General features: G+C 41.2%; 1 pseudogene; it reads right to left on the bottom strand.

The window, feature by feature from the left end:
* The window catches only part of LOC115127939 (membrane-associated guanylate kinase, WW and PDZ domain-containing protein 3-like), a 157,705-nt pseudogene that overhangs the window by 97,824 nt on the left and 38,251 nt on the right, over window positions 1-21,630 (bottom strand).

Below are 21,630 nucleotides of genomic sequence, written 5' to 3'. Positions count from 1 at the left end.
AGTAGTACAGTACTACAGGACAGTAGTACAGGATAGTGGTACAGTAGTACAGGATAGTAGTACAGTAGTACAGGACAGTAGTACAGGACAGTAGTACAGGACAGTAGTACAGTAGTACAGGCCAGTAGTACAGGACAGCAGTACAGGACAGTAGTACAGTAGTACAGGCCAGTAGTACAGGACAGTAGTACAGTAGTACAGGACAGTAGTACAGTAGTACAGGACAGTAGTACAGTAGTACAGGACAGTAGTACAGTACTACAGGACAGTAGTACAGGATAGTGGTACAGTAGTACAGGATAGTAGTACAGGACAGTAGTACAGTAGTACAGGACAGTAGTACAGGACAGCAGTACAGGACAGTAGTACAGTAGTACAGGACAGTAGTACAGTACTACAGGACAGTAGTACAGGATAGTGGTACAATAGTACAGGATAGTAGTACAGTAGTACAGGACAGCAGTACAATAGTACAGGACAGTAGTACAGGACAGTAGTACAGTAGTACAGGATAGTAGTACAGTAGTACGGGACAGTAGAACAGGACAGTAATACAGGACAGTAGAACAGGACAGTAGTACAGGACAGTAGTACAGTAGTACAGGACAGTAGTACAGTACAGTAGTACAGCACAGTGGTACAGGACAGTAGTATAGGACAGTAGTGCAGTAGTACAGGATAGTAGTACAGTAGTACAGGACAGTATTACAGGACAGTAGAACAGTACAGTAGTACAGTACAGTAGTACAGGACAGAAGAACAGTAGTACAGGACAGTAGTACAGTAGTACAGGACAGTAGTACAGTAGTACAGTACAGTAGTACAGGACAGAAGAACAGTAGTACAGGACAGTAGTACAGTAGTACAGGACAGTAGTACAGTAGTACAGGACAGTAGTACAGTAGTACAGGACAGTAGTACAGTAGTACAGGACAGTAGAACAGGACAGTAGTACAGGACAGTAGAACAGGACAGTAGTACAGTACAGTAGTACAGGACAGAAGAACAGTAGTACAGGACAGTAGTACAGTAGTACAGGACAGTAGTACAGTAGTAAAGGACAGTAGTACAGGACAGTAGAACAGGACAGCAGTACAGGACAGTAGTACAGGACAGTAGTACAGTAGTACAGGATAGTAGTACAGTAGTACAGGACAGTAGTACAGTAGTACAGGACAGTAGTACAGTAGTACAGTACAGTAGTACAGGACAGTAGTACAGTAGTACAGGACAGTAGAACAGGACAGTAGTACAGTAGTACAGGACAGTAGTACAGTAGTACAGGACAGTAGAACAGGACAGTAGTACAGGACAGTAGTACAGGACAGTAGTACAGTAGTACAGGACAGTAGTACAGGACAGTAGTACAGTAGTACAGGATAGTAGTACAGTAGTACAGGACGTAGTACAGGACAGTAGTACAGTAGTACAGGATAGTAGTACAGTAGTACAGGACAGTAGAACAGGACGGTAGTACAGTAGTACAGGACAGTAGTACAGGACAGTAGTACAGGACAGTAGTACAGTAGTACAGGACAGTAGTACAGGACAGTAGTACAGTAGTACAGGACAGTAGTACAGTAGTACAGGATAGTAGTACAGTAGTACAGGACAGTAGTACAGGACAGTAGTACAGGAGTACAGGATAGTAGTACAGTAGAACTGTAGTACAGGACAGTAGTACAGGACAGTAGTACAGGTCAGTAGTACAGGACAGTAGTAGAGGACAGTAGTACAGTAGTACAGGATAGTAGTACAGTAGTACAGGACAGTAGTACAGTAGTACAGGACAGTAGAACAGGACAGTAGTACAGGACAGTAGTACAGGACAGTAGTACAGTAGTACAGGATAGTAGTACAGTAGTACATTAGTACAGTAGTACAGGACAGTAGTACAGGACAGTAGTACAGGATAGTAGTACAGTAGTACAGGACAGTAGAACAGGACAGTAGTACAGTAGTACACTACAGTAGTACAGGATAGTAGTACAGTAGTACAGGACATTAGTACAGTAGTACAGGACAGTAGTACAGTAGTACAGGATAGTAGTATAGTAGTACAGGACAGTAGTACAGGACAGTAGTACAGGACAGTAGGACAGTAGTACAGGACAGTAGTACAGGACAGTAGTACAGTAGTACAGGATAGTAGTACAGTAGTACGGGACAGTAGTACAGGACAGTAGTACAGGATAGTAGTACAGGACAGTAGTACAGGACAGTAGTACAGGACAGTAGTACAGGACAGTAGTACAGTAGTACAGGATAGTAGTACAGTAGTACGGGACAGTAGTACAGGACAGTAGTACAGGATAGTAGTACAGGACAGTAGAACAGGACAGTAGTACAGGACAGTAGTACAGGACAGTAGTACAGGACAGTTGTACAGGACAGTAGTACAGGACAGTAGTACAGGACAGTAGAACAGGACAGTAGTACAGGACAGTTGTACAGTAGTACATGACAGTAGTACAGTACTACAGGACAGTAGTACAGGATAGTGGAACAGTAGTACAGGATAGTAGTACAGTAGTACAGGACAGTAGTACAGGACAGTAGTACAGGACCGTAGTACAGGACAGCAGTACAGGACAGTAGTACAGTAGTACAGGACAGTAGTACAGTACTACAGGACAGTAGTACAGGATAGTGGTACAGTAGTACAGGATAGTAGTACAGTAGTACAGGACAGTAGTACAGGACAGTAGTACAGGACAGTAGTACAGCACAGCAGTACAGGACAGTAGTACAGTAGTACAGGACAGTAGTACAGTAGTACAGTAGTACAGGACAGTAGTACAGGTCAGTAGTACAGTAGTACAGGATAGTAGTACGGGACAGTAGAACAGGACAGTAATACAGGACAGTAGAACAGGACAGTAGTACAGGACAGTAGTACAGTAGTACAGGACAGTAGTACAGTACAGTAGTACAGGACAGTGGTACAGGACAGTAGTATAGGACAGTAGTGCAGTAGTACAGGATAGTAGTACAGTAGTACAGGACAGTAGTACAGGACAGTAGTACAGTAGAACAGGACAGTAGAACAGTACAGTAGTACAGTACAGTAGTACAGGACAGAAGAACAGTAGTACAGGACAGTAGTACAGTAGTACAGGACAGTAGTACAGTAGTACAGGACAGTAGTACAGGACAGCAGTACAGTAGTACAGGATAGTAGTACAGTAGTACAGTACAGTAGTACAGGATAGTAGTACAGTAGTACAGTACAGTAGTACAGGACAGTAGTACAGGATAGTAGTACAGTAGTACAGTACAGTAGTACAGGACAGTAGTACAGTGGTACAGGATAGTAGTACAGTAGTACAGGACAGTAGAACAGGACAGTAGTACAGGAGTACAGGATAGTAGTGCAGTAGTACAGGACAGTAGTACAGGACAGTGGTACAGTAGTACAGGACAGTAGAACAGTAGTACAGGACAGTAGTACAGTAGTACAGGACAGTAGTACAGGACAGTAGTACAGTAGAACAGGACAGTAGTACAGGACAGTAGAACAGTACAGTAGTACAGTACAGTAGTACAGGACAGAAGAACAGTAGTACAGGACAGTAGTACAGTAGTACAGGACAGTAGTACAGTAGTACAGGACAGTAGTACAGTACTACAGGACAGTAGTACAGGATAGTGGTACAGTAGTACAGGATAGTAGTACAGTAGTACAGGACAGTAGTACAGGACAGTAGTACAGTAGTACATGCCAGTAGTACAGGACAGCAGTACAGGACAGTAGTACAGTAGTACAGGCCAGTAGTACAGGACAGTAGTACAGTACAGTAGTACAGGACAGTAGTACAGTAGTACAGGACAGTAGTACAGTAGTACAGGACAGTAGTACAGTAGTACAGGACAGTAGTACAGTAGGACAGTAGTACAGGATAGTGGTACAGTAGTACAGGATTGTAGTACAGGACAGTAGTACAGTAGTACAGGACAGTAGTACAGGACAGTAGTACAGGACAGTAGTACAGTAGTACAGGACAGTAGTACAGTACTACAGGACAGTAGTACAGGATAGTGGTACAGTAGTACAGGATAGTGTACAGTAGTACAGGACAGTAGTACAGGACAGTAGTACAGGACAGTAGTACAGTAGTACAGGCCAGTAGTACAGGACAGCAGTACAGGACAGTAGTACAGTAGTACAGGCCAGTAGTACAGGACAGTAGTACAGTAGTACAGGACAGTAGTACAGTAGTACAGGACAGTAGTACAGTAGTACAGGACAGTAGTACAGTACTACAGGACAGTAGTACAGGATAGTAGTACAGTAGTACAGGATAGTAGTACAGGACAGTAGTACAGGTACAGGACAGTAGTACAGGACAGCAGTACAGGACAGTAGTACAGTAGTACAGGGACAGTAGTACAGTACAGTACAGGACAGGTACAGGACAGTAGTACAGGAGTACAGGATAGTAGTACAGTAGTACAGTACAGTAGACACAGTAGTACAGTAGGACAGTAGAACAGGACAGTAGTACAGTACAGTAGGACAGTAGTACAGTAGACAGGACAGTACAGTAGACAGCACAGTGGTACAGGACAGTAGTATAGGACAGTAGTGCAGTAGTACAGGATAGTACAGTAGTACAGGACAGTAGAACAGTAGAACAGTACAGGTACAGTACAGTAGTACAGGACAGAAGAACAGTAGTACAGGACAGTAGTACAGTAGGACAGTACAGGTACAGTACAGTAGTACAGGACAGTAGTACAGTAGTACAGGACAGTAGTACAGTAGTACAGGACAGTAGTACAGGACAGGAGTACAGTAGTACAGGACAGTAGAACAGGACAGTAGTACAGGACAGTAGAACAGGACAGTAGTACAGTACAGTAGTACAGGACAGAAGAACAGTAGTACAGGACAGTAGTACAGTAGTACAGGACAGTAGTACAGTAGTACAGGACAGTAGTACAGACAGTAGAACAGGACAGCAGTACAGGACAGTAGTACAGGACAGTAGTACAGTAGTACAGGATAGTAGTACAGTAGTACAGGACAGCAGTACAGTAGTACAGGACAGTAGTACAGGTACAGTAGTAGTAGGACAGTAGTACAGTAGTACAGGACAGTAGAACAGGACAGTAGTACAGTAGTACAGGTAGTACAGTAGTACAGGACAGTAGAACAGGACAGTAGTACAGGACAGTAGTACAGGACAGTAGTACAGTAGTACAGAGTAGGACAGTAGTACAGTAGTACAGGATAGTAGTACAGTAGTACAGGACAGTACAGGACAGTAGTACAGTAGTACAGGATAGTAGTACAGTAGTACAGGACAGTAGAACAGGACAGTACAGGACAGTAGTACAGGACAGTAGTACAGGACAGTAGTACAGTAGTACAGGACAGTAGTACAGGACAGTAGTACAGTAGTACAGTAGTACAGGATAGCAGTACAGGATAGTAGTAGTACAGGACATTAGTACAGTAGAACTGTAGTAGGACAGTAGTACAGGACAGTAGTACAGGATAGTAGTAGAGGACAGTACAGGACAGTAGTACAGGACAGTAGTACAGTAGTACAGGACAGTACAGGACAGTAGTACAGGACAGTAGTACAGGACAGTAGTACAGGACAGTAGTACAGTAGTACAGGGACAGTAGTACAGGACAGTAGTACAGGATAGTAGTACAGGACAGGACAGTAGTACAGACAGTAGTACAGTAGTACAGGACATTACAGTAGTACAGGACAGTAGTACAGTAGTACAGTAGTACAGGATAGTAGTACAGGAGTAGTAGTACAGGACAGTAGAACAGGACAGTAGTACAGGACAGTAGTACAGGACAGTAGTACAGGACAGTTGTACAGGACAGTAGTACAGGACAGTAGTACAGGACAGTAGAACAGGACAGTAGTACAGGACAGTTGTACAGGACAGTAGTACAGGACAGTAGAACAGGACAGTAGTACAGTAGTACAGGATAGTAGTACAGTAGTACGGGACAGTAGTACAGGACAGTAGTACAGGATAGTAGTACAGGACAGTAGAACAGGACAGTAGTACAGTAGTACAGGATAGTAGTACAGTAGTACGGGACAGTAGTACAGGACAGTAGTACAGGATAGTAGTACAGGACAGTAGAACAGGACAGTAGTACAGGACAGTAGAACAGGACAGTAGTACAGTAGTACAGGATAGTAGTACAGTAGTACGGGACAGTAGTACAGGACAGTAGTACAGGATAGTAGTACAGGACAGTAGTACAGGACAGTAGAACAGGACAGTAGTACAGGACAGTAGTACAGGACAGTAGTACAGTAGTACAGGACAGTTGTACAGGAGTACAGGACAGTTGTACAGGACAGTAGTACAGGACAGTAGTACAGTTGTACAGGACAGTTGTCAGACACATTTCATTAAATGGTCAATCTGTGATTAAGACATCACTTTTAGGACTTTCATATTTATGATATATACCCACTAAAACTAGATGATTATCATTTTTTTTTTAAACTCCCATCTTTATTTTCATAACTTTATCAAAACCCAAAATACAAGCCTGTTTACCCCCTTTGTTTGTAAAGAAATATATATTAATGTGTAAACAAACACTCGAATATTTACCAAATGAGTGGTGGGCTGCTGCTTTGTTATTGTCTGAACTGCAGACTGGTACTCTTTAATGGAATGTAAGAGGCCAGCTAGGAAGAAATGGCTGTCAGCCGACTAATAAACACATCCCATCAGAGGAGTCTGCTCTGAGAATCCTGTTGTTACTGAAGTGTGTAGTTTACTGCTGGGTCAGCTTTACCACCCATACAGGTACATCACTACACATGTAGGATCTTAAATTGAGCCAGTTTGCTACAGCAGGAAAAACATTTTTTTTTAATTAGGATTAAAATGTAGATTATAAATAACGGACAGCTGTGATTGGACACACACATTTTCATATTTTATTTTTATTTTTTATTTCACCTTTATTTCACCTTTATTTAACCAGGTAGGCTAGTTGAGAACACCTTTATTTAACCAGGTAGGCTAGTTGAGAACAAGTTCTCATTTGCAACTGCGACCTGGCCAAGATAAAGCATAGCAGTGTGAACAGACAACACAGAGTTACACATGGACTAAACAATTAACAAGTCAATGACACATTTTCATAAGGGAACATCTAGTCTGAAAAGTGGAAATTACAAACTTGAGAAGCCTTTTAAAACCTTTTAAAAAAAGTAAAAAAAAATTTTTTTTTTAAAGATCCTGCATTGCAAGAAAGTTCTCCTGCAACAGGGTGATCAAATTAAGATCCTGCATCTGTATGTTGTTGGTGATTCAGAGGGAAAAGATAGTCTGTAATTGAATTGCTAGAGAACTAGGTCTGTATTCATAACGTGTCTCAGAGTAGGTCTGATCTAGGATCAGGTCTCCTCTCCATGTAATCTGATTCATTATGATCTAGGATCAGTCCCCTTCTCCTCTCCATGTAATCTGATTCATTATGATATAGGATCAGGTCCCTGCTCTCCATGTAATCTGATTCATTATGATCTAGGATCAGGTCCCTCCTCTCCATGTAATCTGATTCATTATGATCTAGGATCAGGTCCCTCCTCTCCATGTAATCTGATTCATTATGATCTAGGATCAGTCCCCTTCTCCTCTCCATGTAATCTGATTCATTATGATATAGGATCAGGTCCCTGCTCTCCATGTAATCTGATTCATTATGATCTAGGATCAGGACCCCCCTCTCCATGTAATCTGATTCATTATGATCTAGGATCAGGACCCCCCTCTCCATGTAATCTGATTCATTATGATCTAGGATCAGGACCCCCCCCCCCCTCTCCATGTAATCTGATTCATTATGATCTAGGATCAGGTTCTCCCTCTCCATGTAATCTGATTCATTATGATCTAGGATCAGGTCCCCCTTCTCCATGTAATCTGATTCATTATGATCTAGGATCAGGTCCCCCCCTCTCCATGTAATCTGATTCATTATGATCTAGGATCAGGACCCCCCCCTCTCCATTTAATCTGATTCATTATGATCTAGGATCAGGTCCCCCCTCTCCATGTAATCTGATTCATTATGATCTAGGATCAGGTCCCCCCTCTCCATGTAATCTGATTCATTATGATCTAGGATCAGGTCCCCCCTCTCCATGTAATCTGATTCATTATGATCTAGGATCAGGTCCCCCTTCTCCATGTAATCTGATTCATTATGATCTAGGATCAGGTCTCCTCTCCATGTAATCTGATTCATTATGATCTAGGATCAGGACCTCCCTCTCCATGTAATCTGATTCATTATGATCTAGGATCAGGTCCTCCTCTCCATGTAATCTGATTCATTATGATCTAGGATCAGGTCCTCCCTGGTCCATGTAATCTGATTCATTATGATCTAGGATCAGGACCCCCCCTCCATGTAATCTGATTCATTATGATCTAGGATCAGGTCCCTCCTCTCCATGTAATCTGATTCATTATGATCTAGGATCAGGTCCTCCCTGGTCCATGTAATCTGATTCATTATGATCTAGGATCAGGACCCCCTCTCCATGTAATCTGATTCATTATGATCTAGGATCAGGTCCTCCTCTCTCCATGTAATCTGATTCATTATGATCTAGGATCAGGTCCCCCCCTCTCCATGTAATCTGATTCATTATGATCTAGGATCAGGACCCCCCCCTCTCCATGTAATCTGATTCATTATGATCTAGGATCAGGTCCCCCCTCTCCATGTAATCTGATTCATTATGATCTAGGATCAGGTCCCCCCTCTCCATGTAATCTGATTCATTATGATCTAGGATCAAGTCCCCCCTCTCCATGTAATCTGATTCATTATGATCTAGGATCAGGTCCCCCTTCTCCATGTAATCTGATTCATTATGATCTAGGATCAGGTCTCCTCTCCATGTAATCTGATTCATTATGATCTAGGATCAGGACCTCCCTCTCCATGTAATCTGATTCATTATGATCTAGGATCAGGTCCTCCTCTCCATGTAATCTGATTCATTATGATCTAGGATCAGGTCCTCCCTGGTCCATGTAATCTGATTCATTATGATCTAGGATCAGGACCCCCCCTCCATGTAATCTGATTCATTATGATCTAGGATCAGGTCCCTCCTCTCCATGTAATCTGATTCATTATGATCTAGGATCAGGTCCTCCCTGGTCCATGTAATCTGATTCATTATGATCTAGGATCAGGACCCCCTCTCCATGTAATCTGATTCATTATGATCTAGGATCAGGTCCTCCTCTCTCCATGTAATCTGATTCATTATGATCTAGGATCAGGACCCCCCCTCTCCATGTAATCTGATTCATTATGATCTAGGATCAGGTCCCTCCTCTCTATGTAATCAGATTCATTATGATCTAGGATCAGGTCCTCCTCTCTATGTAATCAGATTCATTATGATCTAGGATCAGGTCCTCCTCTCCATGTAATCTGATTCATTATGATCTAGGATCAGGACCCCCCCCCCTCCATGTAATCTGATTCATTATGATCTAGGATCAGGACCCCCCCCTCCCCCCTCTCCATGTAATCTGATTCATTATGATCTAGGATCAGGTCCCCCTCTCCATGTAATCTGATTCATTATGATCTAGGATCAGGTCCTCCTCTCTATGTCATCAGATTCATTATGATCTAGGATCAGGTCCTCCTCTCCATGTAATCTGATTCATTATGATCTAGGATCAGGACCCCCTCTCCATGTAATCTGATTCATTATGATCTAGGATCAGGTCCCCCTCTCCATGTAATCTGATTCATTATGATCTAGGATCAGGTCCTCCTTCTCCATGTAATCTGATTCATTATGATCTAGGATCAGGTCTCCCCTCTCCATGTAATCTGATTCATTATGATCTAGGATCAGGTCCTCCTCTCCATGTATTCTGATTCATTATGATCTAGGATCAGGTCCCTCCTCTCCATGTAATCTGATTCATTATGATCTAGGATCAGGTCCTCCTCTCCATGTAATCTGATTCATTATGATCTAGGATCAGGTCCCTCCTCTCCATGTAATCTGATTCATTATGATCTAGGATCAGGTCCTCCTCTCCATGTAATCTGATTCATTATGATCTAGGATCAGGTCCTCCTCTCCATGTAATCTGATTCATTATGATCTAGGATCAGGTCCTCCTCTCCATGTAATCTGATTCATTATGATCTAGGATCAGGTCCCTCCTCTCCATGTAATCTGATTCATTATGATCTAGGATCAGGTCCTCCTCTCCATGTAATCTGATTCATTATGATCTAGGATCAGGTCCTCCTCTCCATGTAATCTGATTCATTATGATCTAGGATCAGGTTCTCCCTCTCCATGTAATCTGATTCATTATGATCTAAAAGACAAAACTGACCATAGATCAGCAATCCTACCTAAAGACAGTTTATGAAGACTGGCTCTGGAGAGCTATAAAGTGATGTTTTGTAAGTTAATTCCGGTACCTGGAGAGACCGTTTGAATCCGTATGGGATGAGGGCATGAGTTGAGGACCCCTCTCACGTCTCCTAGCGTCATGCCCAGGACGGGCGTACCCCCGATCTCCAGTATGACATCACCCACCGTGGTCCCGCCTCCCGGTGCTGCGGTGACGAAAGGGAACTCTCCGTAGTCAGCGCCGCCCCCGATGGCAACACCCAACTCTCCAGACCCGTCTCCCAGGGGAACAAAACTCTCCTGCACCTTGGAACGCCAGTGCAGCTTGTTCGCTGTGGCCTTAGACATGGTGGCAAACCTGGAAGAGACACAAGACAGCCCAGAGATGGTCTATACGTCATACAAAGGACAGCACAGAGATGGTCTATACATCATACAATGGACAGCACAGAGATGGTCTATACATCATATAAAGGACAGCACAGAGATGGTCTATACATCATATAAAGGACAGCACAGAGATGGTCTATACATCATACCAAGGACAGCACAGAGATGGTCTATACATCATATAAAGGACAGCACAGAGATGGTCTATACATCATACCAAGGACAGCACAGAGATGGTCTATACATCATACCAAGGACAGCACAGAGATGGTCTATACATCATATAAAGGACAGCACAGAGATGGTCTATACATCATACCAAGGACAGCACAGAGATGGTCTATACATCATACCAAGGACAGCACAGAGATGGTCTATACATCATATAAAGGACAGCACAAAGGACAGCACAGGGAGCTGTGGCCTTAGACATGGTAGTAGAGCTGGAACAAGATAGCACAGGTTTCCAGAGACTGTTATATCACAGAACAATTACTATGTTACAATTACTATGTTACAATTACTATGTTACAATTATAATGTTACAATTATATGTTACAATTATAATGTTACAATTATAATGTTAAATTACTATGTTACAATTACTATGTTACAATTACTATGTTACAATTACTATGTTACAATTACTATGATACAATTACTATGTTACAATTACTATGTTACAATTACTATGTTACAATTACTATGTTAAATTACTATGTTACAATTATATGTTAAATTACTATGTTACAATTACTATGTTACAATTACTATGATACAATTACTATGTTAAATTACTATGTTAAATTACTATGTTACAATTACTATGTTACAATTACTATGTTACAATTACTATGATACAATTACTATGTTACAATTATAATGTTACAATTACTATGTTACAATTACTATGTTAAATTACTATGTTAAATTACTATGTTACAATTACTATGTTACAATTACTATGTTACAATTACTATGTTACAATTACTATGATACAATTACTATGTTACAATTACTATGATACAATTACTATGTTACAATTACTATGTTACAATTACTATGTTACAATTACTATGTTACAATTACTATGATACAATTACTATGTTACAATTACTATGTTACAATTAATATGATACAATTACTATGTTACAATTAATATGATACAATTACTATGTTACAATTACTATTGTCATGACGTTGGCCTGGGGGTAGGTTTATGACAGTCATAAATACCTCTTCCCCCCTTTTTCCTCTCTCTACACTACTGATGTTACATTTGCAAATCCCTTGGTTAACATAGAGATTCTGGGAACATCAGAAGGTGGGGGGAAATGAACTATATTCTGGTAATCCAACCAATTGAACATATGCGTTGGTACTTAATGAATATGATGTCAGTTCGGTTGTCATCTGAGACAATGATAGGATGACATAAACTCTACAGTGGAAAGTCTACACATCAGAGTTATCGGATTTACATGGAATTGTTGTTCAATTTAAATGTTTGAATATGAAATTATTCGTGATGGGATAAAATGTGATTTTAGCTTCTAAAATGTGAGATTTGGGTTTTCATAAGAGAGGGCTCTGCTCAATCAGTGGCCCGCCCCTGTGAAGGGACATGGGCTATAGAACTTTTCAAACACGCCCTCCTCTCCCTTCCTATATAAAGCCTTGACGACAATGTAACCTCCTGTTCCGAAGATGTGAGGACGACGGTCCAATGTCAGAATGGTTCAGATAATAACTAATATCACTTAATCCGGCATAGCCAAAGACACGACACTATGTTACAATTACTATGTTACAATTACTATGTTATAATTACTATGATACAATTACTATGTTACTATTACTATGTTACAATTACTATGTTACAATTACTATGTTACAATTACTATGTTATAATTACTATGATACAATTACTATGTTACTATTACTATGTTACAATTACTATGTTACAATTACTATGTTACAATTACTATGTTATAATTACTATGATACAATTACTATGTTACTATTACTATGTTACAATTACTATGTTACAATTACTATGTTACAATTACTATGTTACAATTACTATGATACAATTACTATGTTACAATTACTATGTTACAATTACTATGTTACTATTACTATGTTACTATTACTATGTTACTATTACTATGTTACAATTACTATGTTACAATTACTATGTTACAATTACTATGATACAATTACTATGTTACAATTATAGATGTTGTTACGTTCCCCAGTTTATGTGTTGTAGTTTATGTATTTTCATGTGTTTATTTTAGGAAATGGCTTCCTGAAATCCCTCAAGCAGCTGATTGGTCGACTCCATGGCTAATTGGAGAGCTGACCCCGCCCCCTCGTCAAGACGCAGCTGTCTCCAATTACCCATTCCTTCTGACGCTATATAAAAGCCAGTGTTCTGTTCAGGGGGGAGATCTTTTTGTAGAGAGATTTTCTGGGAGGTCATTGCAGAGAGATTTTGATAGAGGTTGATTTTGCTGGGAGTTCATTGCTGGGAGTTCATTGCTGAGAGTTCATTGCTGAGAGTTCATTGCTGAGAGTTCATTGCTGAGAGTTCATTGCTGAGAGTTCATTGCTGAGAGTTGGTATGTTTTGGGAGTTTGTTGCTGAGAGTTCATTGCTGAGAGTTCATTGCTGAGAGTTCATTGCTGAGAGTTCATTGCTGAGAGTTCATTGCTGAGAGTTGGTATGTTTTGGGAGTTTGTTGCTTATTTGATGTCCTTTGTTTCTTAGTTTGTTTGTGAAGTTGTTTAATATTCTGTTTCATTTGTTCCCAGGGGGGAAGGGGAAGGCACCTTGGGAGTGTTTAGGCAAGAGGCCCGCGGGCATACATATACCCGTAGCATATTCGCTGTCTAGGCACACTAGGTAAGACCTGGGCGGACCACCCCCTGTATTTTGGTTAGGGCACCAGGTGGTGCTAAATTAGGTAAGTATTGGTTAGGCAGGTAAGATAGGAGAGGGGGCTTTGAGATTTACTTTCTTTGCTTTGGTTCCGTCCAGCCCCTTTTCCCCATATTACCGTGTAAAGGAATAAAGTCCTTGTAAACGGTACCACATTCTGCCAGTTGTCATTCTTACTCACACCTACAGTCCATACCTTTTTCACTTCACGGAGAGTTTAATTGTAGCAGGGTGTTGCGTTCCCTCTTCATAGAGGCGTGCGTAACAGATGTCTAATAGCAGATGGGCGCAGCACAGCAGGACCTCAACTGGTAGACAAACAGGGATATTCAAACTGAATTCAATATGAATGATCGTATGCTAGCTATTGAATAAGTGGGATGAGGTATTTACATAGGAGAACTAAACCCCTATATAGTGAACATTACACACTAAACCAATAGGAACAGAACTAAACTCCCATATAGTGAACATTACACACTAAACCAATAGGAACAGAACTAAACTCCTATATAGTGAACATTACACACTAAACCAATAGGAACAGAACTAAACCCCTATATAGTGAACATTACACACTAAACCAATAGGAACAGAACTAAACTCCTATATAGTGAACATTACACACTAAACCAATAGGAACAGAACTAAACCCCTATATAGTGAACATTACACACTAAACCAATAGGAACAGAACTAAACTCCTATATAGTGAACATTACACACTAAACCAATAGGAACAGAACTAAACTCCTATATAGTGAACATTACACACTAAACCAATAGGAACAGAACTAAACCCCTATATAGTGAACATTACACACTAAACCAATAGGAACAGAACTAAACTCCTATATAGTGAACATTACACACTAAACCAATAGGAACAGACAGAACTAAACCGCTATATAGTGAACATTACACACTAAACCAATAGGAACAGAACTAAACCCCTATATAGTGAACATTACACACTAAACCAATATGAACAGAACTAAACTCCTATATAGTGAACATTACACACTAAACCAATAGGAACAGAACTAAACTCCTATATAGTGAACATTACACACTAAACCAATAGGAACAGACAGAACTAAACTCCTATATAGTGAACATTACACACTAAACCAATAGGAACAGAACTAAACCCCTATATAGTGAACATTACACACTAAACCAATAGGAACAGAACTAAACTCCTATATAGTGAACATTACACACTAAACCAATAGGAACAGAACTAAACTCCCATATAGTGAACATTACACACTAAACCAATAGGAAAAGAACTAAACCCCTATATAGTGAACATTACACACTAAACCAATAGGAACAGAACTAAACTCCTATACAGTGAACATTACACACTAAACCAATAGGAACAAAACTAAACCCCTATATAGTGAACATTACACACTAAACCAATAGGAACAGAACTAAAGCCCTATATAGTGAACATTACACACCAAACCAATAGGAACAGAACTAAACTCCTATATAGTGAACATTACACACTAAACCAATAGGAACAGACAGAACTAAACCCCTATATAGTGAACATTACACACTAAACCAATAGGAACAGAACTAAACTCCTATATAGTGAACTGTTACGGATACAGTTATCCTGTGTGTGTGTATCCTGTGTGTGTTTCTTTTCTCTCCTTCTCCCCTCACAGGTGAAAACCATCACTCCCCAATCAGTCAACAAGGGAAATCTGTTTGATAAATGGCATGCTGCTAGTAAGGTAACTGATTTCAACTCTCTCCGGGAGTTAATCTTGTTGGAAGAGTTTAAAAATTGCTTGCCCGAACGCATTGTAGTTTACCTAAACGAACAGAAAGTATCCTCCCTGGCAGAAGCGTCTGTGTTGGCAGACGAGTTTGTGTTGACGCACAAGAGGGTGTTTTCGGCTCAAACTGAGAGTAGAGCCACTGAGTTTCCTACCTTTAGCCCTAGTCGGCCAGCAGTAGTATATCAAGCACGCCAGAAGAATGAGCGTCCCTGTTTCTATTGTCATAAAGTAGGACATATGATTAATGATTGCTTCCTGCTTAAACGCAAACAAGGGATGCCTCTTTGTGCCAAGCCACCAACAGGTGTTGCTCTAATTCGTACGGTTGTGAGGTATGCAACAAAACAGGTGCCTCAGGGTAACTGTAGTTTGAAAGTCTCAGTCCCCGACCGCAGTTATGAACCATTCATTTTCGAGGGGTTTGTGTCCCTAACGAATGACGAAGCGTCTCAACGACCGGTTAAAATCCTTAGAGATACTGGTGCGGTGCAGTCGTTTATATTGTCTGATGTGTTGCCCTTATCTGACGATACATACTGTGGTTCCAGTGTGTTAGTGCAGGGTATTGAAATGGGTTTTGTGCCATTGCACTTTGTGAAAGTACACTCTGAGTTAATCAGTGGAATATTCAGAGTGGGGGTACGCCCTATGTTGCCAGTGAAAGGTGTGACCTTTACAATGGGTAACGATATTGGCGGAGGAAAGGTAGTACCCGTATTGGAAGTATTGGATAAAAGTGACCACTCTCTCTCGAATGAGCTGGCACAGAGTTATCCACATGTGTTCCCCGCTTGTGCTGTCACTCGTGCTCAGGCACTACAAGAGGGTGACGAGATAGATTTGTCGAACACTGTACTGTTCAAAGAGGTTGATCAAGAAGATGGATTGTGTGATACCTCCGAGAAGCTGATCACCTCTGACAAACAGCCCAGGAAAGAATCAAAGAACGTTGAACTTATTGCTGATGCAATACAGTTACCAGTCACTCGTGAGCAGCTGATTGCTAACCAAAAGGTTGACAACAAGCTTGCTAAATGTTTTTCTAGTGTTGTCTCATTGGAAGATGTGAAGAAGAAGAACGTGGCTTACTTCATTGATGGTAATCTCCTCATGCGTAAATGGAAATCCCATGTTGACGCGGATGGAGATTGGAATGCTGTTTACCAAATAGTGATTCCTACAGCCTTTCGACAAAATGTGTTATCCCTTGCTCATGATCACCAGTGGTCTGGTCATTTAGGAATCACAAAAACTTATGATCGGATCCTTCGACATTTCTTTTGGCCGGGTTTAAAACAAGATGTGGCTCAGTTCTGTCGGACATGCCACACCTGTCAGATAACAGGAAAACCAAATCAGGTTATTCCTCCCGCTCCTCTTTGTCCCATACCTGTCATAGGTGAACCATTCGAGCATGTGGTGGTTGATTGTGTCGGACCGCTACCGAAGACAAAATCGGGTAACCAGTTTTTGTTAACGATAATGTGTATGGCTACAAGATACCCCGAGGCCATTCCTCTGAGAAGGATTACAGCCCGGTAGTGAGTAAAGCCTTAATAAAATTCTTCACGACATTCGGGTTACCTAGGGTGGTACAAAGCGATCAAGGTACCAATTTCCGATCCAAGCTCTTCAGGCAGGTGTTAAAATCCTTGTCAATTACGCACCGTGTGTCAAGCGCCTATCACCCAGAGTCTCAGGGTGCACTTGAAAGATGGCATCAGACACTGAAGTCTATGCTACGTAAATATTGTTTGGAATCTGAGAAAGATTGGGATGAGGGAGTTCCTCTAGTTTTGTTTGCTGCTCGTGAAACTGTGCAGGAGTCCCTAGGTTTCAGCCCGGCTGAACTGGTGTTTGGTCACACAGTGAGAGGACCAATGAAAGTCCTTAAAGAACAGTTCTTGTCCCAAGAGTTGTGTACCAGAGATGAGAATGTGTTGGACTACGTTAGTTGCTTTCGTGAGCGCCTACACCAAGCTTGTGCTCTCGCAAAGGAAGCTCTGTCTTCCTCACAGAGGAGCATGAAAAGACACTATGATAAAGAGGCTGTTTCTCGTCCACTACAGCCAGGTGACCAAGTACTGGTGTTATTACCTGTTCCAGGATCTTCACTGTCAGCTCGTTTCTCGGGTCCTTATTTAATTGAAAAGAAAATAAGTGAAACTGACTATGTGCTTCAAACTCCTGACAGACAACGCCAATCTCATGTGTGTCACATTAACCTCTTAAGTCGACCCTCTACTTTTTTGAACATTCTGTTAAAAATCGCGCAACATTTCAGCGCCCTGCTACTCATGCCAGGAATATAGTATATGCATTTGCTTAGTCTGTGTGGATAGAAAACACTCAGACGTTTAAAAAACTGGTTAAATCACTGCTGTGGCTTTACCAGAACGGCATTTACATCGAAAAGCACAGGAAAAACTGATCACTGAAAATGGGAAAATATATCCATGCGCTACTTGAACCCATTGATAAACGTGAACCACAATTAATTGACTGAGGTTGCAGTACCTACAGCTTCCACATGGTGTCTAGAGTCTTGTCATTTCCCTTCGAGTTTTTTCTTGGTCAAACACATACAGGACACCGTATCTCCTCCGGTCTAGGACCGGATATTTTCGTTGAGTTTCTAGCCGGACATTTTTCCAGACGGACAGCTAATGATCTTTACATCGCCTCCTGATGAATTTTATCGCTTATTAACGTTTACTAATACCTAAAGTTGCATTACAAACGTATTTCGAAGTGTTTTGTGAAAGTTTATCGTCGACTTTTTGAATTTTAAAAAAATGACGTTACGTTTTGAAACGATGTTTTTTTCGTTTATCACACAGTCTACATATAACGATATCTAGGCTTTATATGGACCGATTTAATCGAAATAAAGACCCAAATAGTGTTTATGGGACATCTAGGAGTGCCAACAAAGAAGATGGTGAAAGGTAATGAATGTTTTCTATTTTATTGTGCGGTTTGTGTAACGCCGAAATGCTAATTATTTTGTTTACGTCCCCTGTGGGTCTTTTGGGGTGTTGCATGCTATCAGATAATAGCTTCTCATGCTTTCGCCGAAAAGCATTTTAAAAATCTGACTTGTTGCCTGGATTCACAACGAGTGTAGCTTTAATTCGATACCCTGCATGTGTATTTTAATGAACTTTTGAGTTTTAACTAATACTATTAGCATTTAGCGTAGCGCATTTGCATTTCCAGAGCTCTAGTTGGGACGCAAGCGTCCCGAGTAGAAGCAACAGGTTAACATGTTGAAAGCTTACCACACCCGACCCATCACACAGTTAGAGAGTTCAAAAACAGAGGAAGGTACTGCTGTCTCTGCTACTACTGCTATGATAGTGGACTGTCATATTGATGATGTTGATGGCTTGGAGTTGCGCAATACTCAGCAGCAGTGTGTTAGATTGCCCAACTCAGAAATGCTGCTGTCTATCCAATCCGGTCTGGTTCATTTAACGGATGGACAGGCCAATGATATTGTGAGGCTACTACACAGTTTTCCATGTCTCTTTAATGACGTTCCTACTCGCACAAATGTGTTGGAACATGACATTATTGTTGGAAATGCTACACCTATCAAGCAACACCCATATCGTATCAACGCTTCCAAGAGGAAGATAATGAGGGATGAGGTGAAATATTTGTTGGAGAATGACCTGGCTAAGCCAAGTTCAAGCCCTTGGAGTTCTCCTTGCATTTTGGTTCCTAAACCTGATGGTAAGTCCAGGTTATGTACGGATTATCGAAAGGTAAATTCTGTCACAATGCCAGATTCGTTCCCGTTACCCCGACTGGACGACTGTATCGACACTATTGGTGCTGCTAAGTATGTAACCAAGTTAGATCTCTTAAAAGGTTACTGGCAGGTTCCGTTAACTTCACGTGCTTCTGAGATTTCTGCCTTTGTGACCCCAGACAACTTCCTACAGTACTCAGTCATGGCTTTTGGGATGCGAAATGCACCAGCCACTTTCCAACGACTGGTTAACTCCGTATTAGCTGGCGTTCCTAATTGTAGTGCATACCTTGATGACCTAGTGATTTATTCGTCTGAGTGGTCAGATCATGTTGACTCTCTAAGGGTAGTATGTGAACGGTTGGCAGCTGCTTCTCTAACCCTGAACTTGGCAAAGTGCGAGTTTGGGAAGGCTACTGTTACCTATCTCGGTAAAGAGGTTGGCCATGGACAGGTGCGCCCTGTTGGTGCCAAGGTCTTGGCTATAACTGCATTCCCTGCACCTACCACCAGACGAGAGCTACGCCGCTTTTTAGGGATGGTTGGCTACTACCGTAGCTTCTGTAAAAATTTCTCTGCGGTAGTTGCTCCATTGACCGATTTGCTTAGTCCGGCTAGATCATTTGTGTGGTCCGCTGATTGTAAGAGAGCTTTTGAATCAGCGAAAGCACTCTTATGTAGTACACCTGTACTTGCTGCTCCAGATTTTGAACAACCGTTCAAACTTGAGGTAGATGCTAGTGCCAGAGGTGCTGGTGCTGTTCTACTGCAGCAGGACAAGAGTGGAGTGGATGATCCTGTTTGTTATTTTTCACGTAAATTTAATAAATGTCAAACAAACTATGCGACAATAGAACAAGAAGCTCTTGCTTTGTTGTTGGCTCTGCAATACTTTGAAGTATATATTGGTTCCAGTGCCCTACCTGTGATTGTATATACTGACCATAACCCCTTAGTTTTTCTCCACCGAATGTACAACCAGAACCAGCGCCTTATGCGTTGGGCGCTGATTGTACAAAATTATAATTTGGAGATCCGCCACAAAAAGGGTTCTGATAATGTGTTGGCAGATGCTTTGTCTCGTGTGTGAAAATGATTTCTGTATGTTTTGCAAGGTTGTTGCTTTGTTGTGAGTTTTCATTGAAATACTGTAGTCGCAACCCCTAGGGTTGCTCTTTTAAGGGTGGGAGTGTTAGGGATACAGTTATCCTGTGTGTGTTTCTTTTCTCTCCTTCTCCCCTCACAGGTGAAAACCATCACTCCCCAATCAGTCAACAATCAATCATCAATCAGAAGACACACCTCCTCCTATTTCCTACCCTATCACAGTTCCTTCCCCATGGTTTAAAAACCCCATCATTTGTTTGCTCTAGAGCTCAATCTCTAGCTCAATCTCTCTGTAAATGCCATGTCTGTAGGTCTCTGTGTTTCACTCTCGCTTTGTGTCTTAACCTCTCTTTTGTTTAAAGCACCTCCATAGCACTTTGTCCTCACCTGTGAGTATTGTTTTTGGTTATGGTGTTTGTTTGTTGCTGGTGGGAAAAGGGGGAAACCAAGACAAGTCGCCCATGGGCATACACTACCCGTAGGTGAACTTTGTTAAATACACTAGTTAAAACTGGGCGGACCACCCACTGTATTTTTGGTTAGTTAGTTAGCTGTTGTTAAAGTAGGCTAGTCTAGCTTAGGGGTGTTTTTGAATACTTATTGTTTCTTTCCTTGGGTCCAGCTCAGCCCCTTTTCCTGCTCCCCCCATTACCGTGCGTTTATAAATAAACCTAGAGTTTGACGGTAGATTTCTGTTGTCGTGGTTATTTCGTGCACACTTTTACTTTGTCACAATAATAATTTGCATGAGTTATGTTACGGGTCTCATTACCATCCCCCCTAGACTGTCGGGCCAAAAGGGATTCGTAACATGAACATTACACACTAAACCAATAGGAACAGAACTAAACCCCTATATAGTGAACATTACACACTAAACCAATAGGAACAGAACTAAACTCCCATATAGTGAACATTACACACCAAACCAATAGGAACAGAACTAAACCCCTATATAGTGAACATTACACACTAAACCAATAGGAACAGAACTAAACTCCTATATAGTGAAAATTACACACTAAACCAATAGGAACAGAACTAAACTCCCATATAGTGAAAATTACACACTAAACCAATAGGAACAGAACTAAACTCCTATATAGTGAACATTACACATTAAATATATTGGATTGTCACTTCAGGACTAGGCTTATGCTGCGTCAAGGACTCCTACCCTGAATGGTTAGTCTTTCTGAGGTAAAATCTCCCTATTCTTCCTGACCAG

The sequence above is a fragment of the Oncorhynchus nerka genome, linkage group LG20, assembly GCF_034236695.1.
Source record: "Oncorhynchus nerka isolate Pitt River linkage group LG20, Oner_Uvic_2.0, whole genome shotgun sequence".
Classification (NCBI taxonomy): Eukaryota; Metazoa; Chordata; class Actinopteri; order Salmoniformes; family Salmonidae; genus Oncorhynchus; species Oncorhynchus nerka.
The sequence above is the reverse complement of the archived record's forward strand: the minus strand, read 5'-3'. Positions and strand labels throughout refer to the sequence as shown.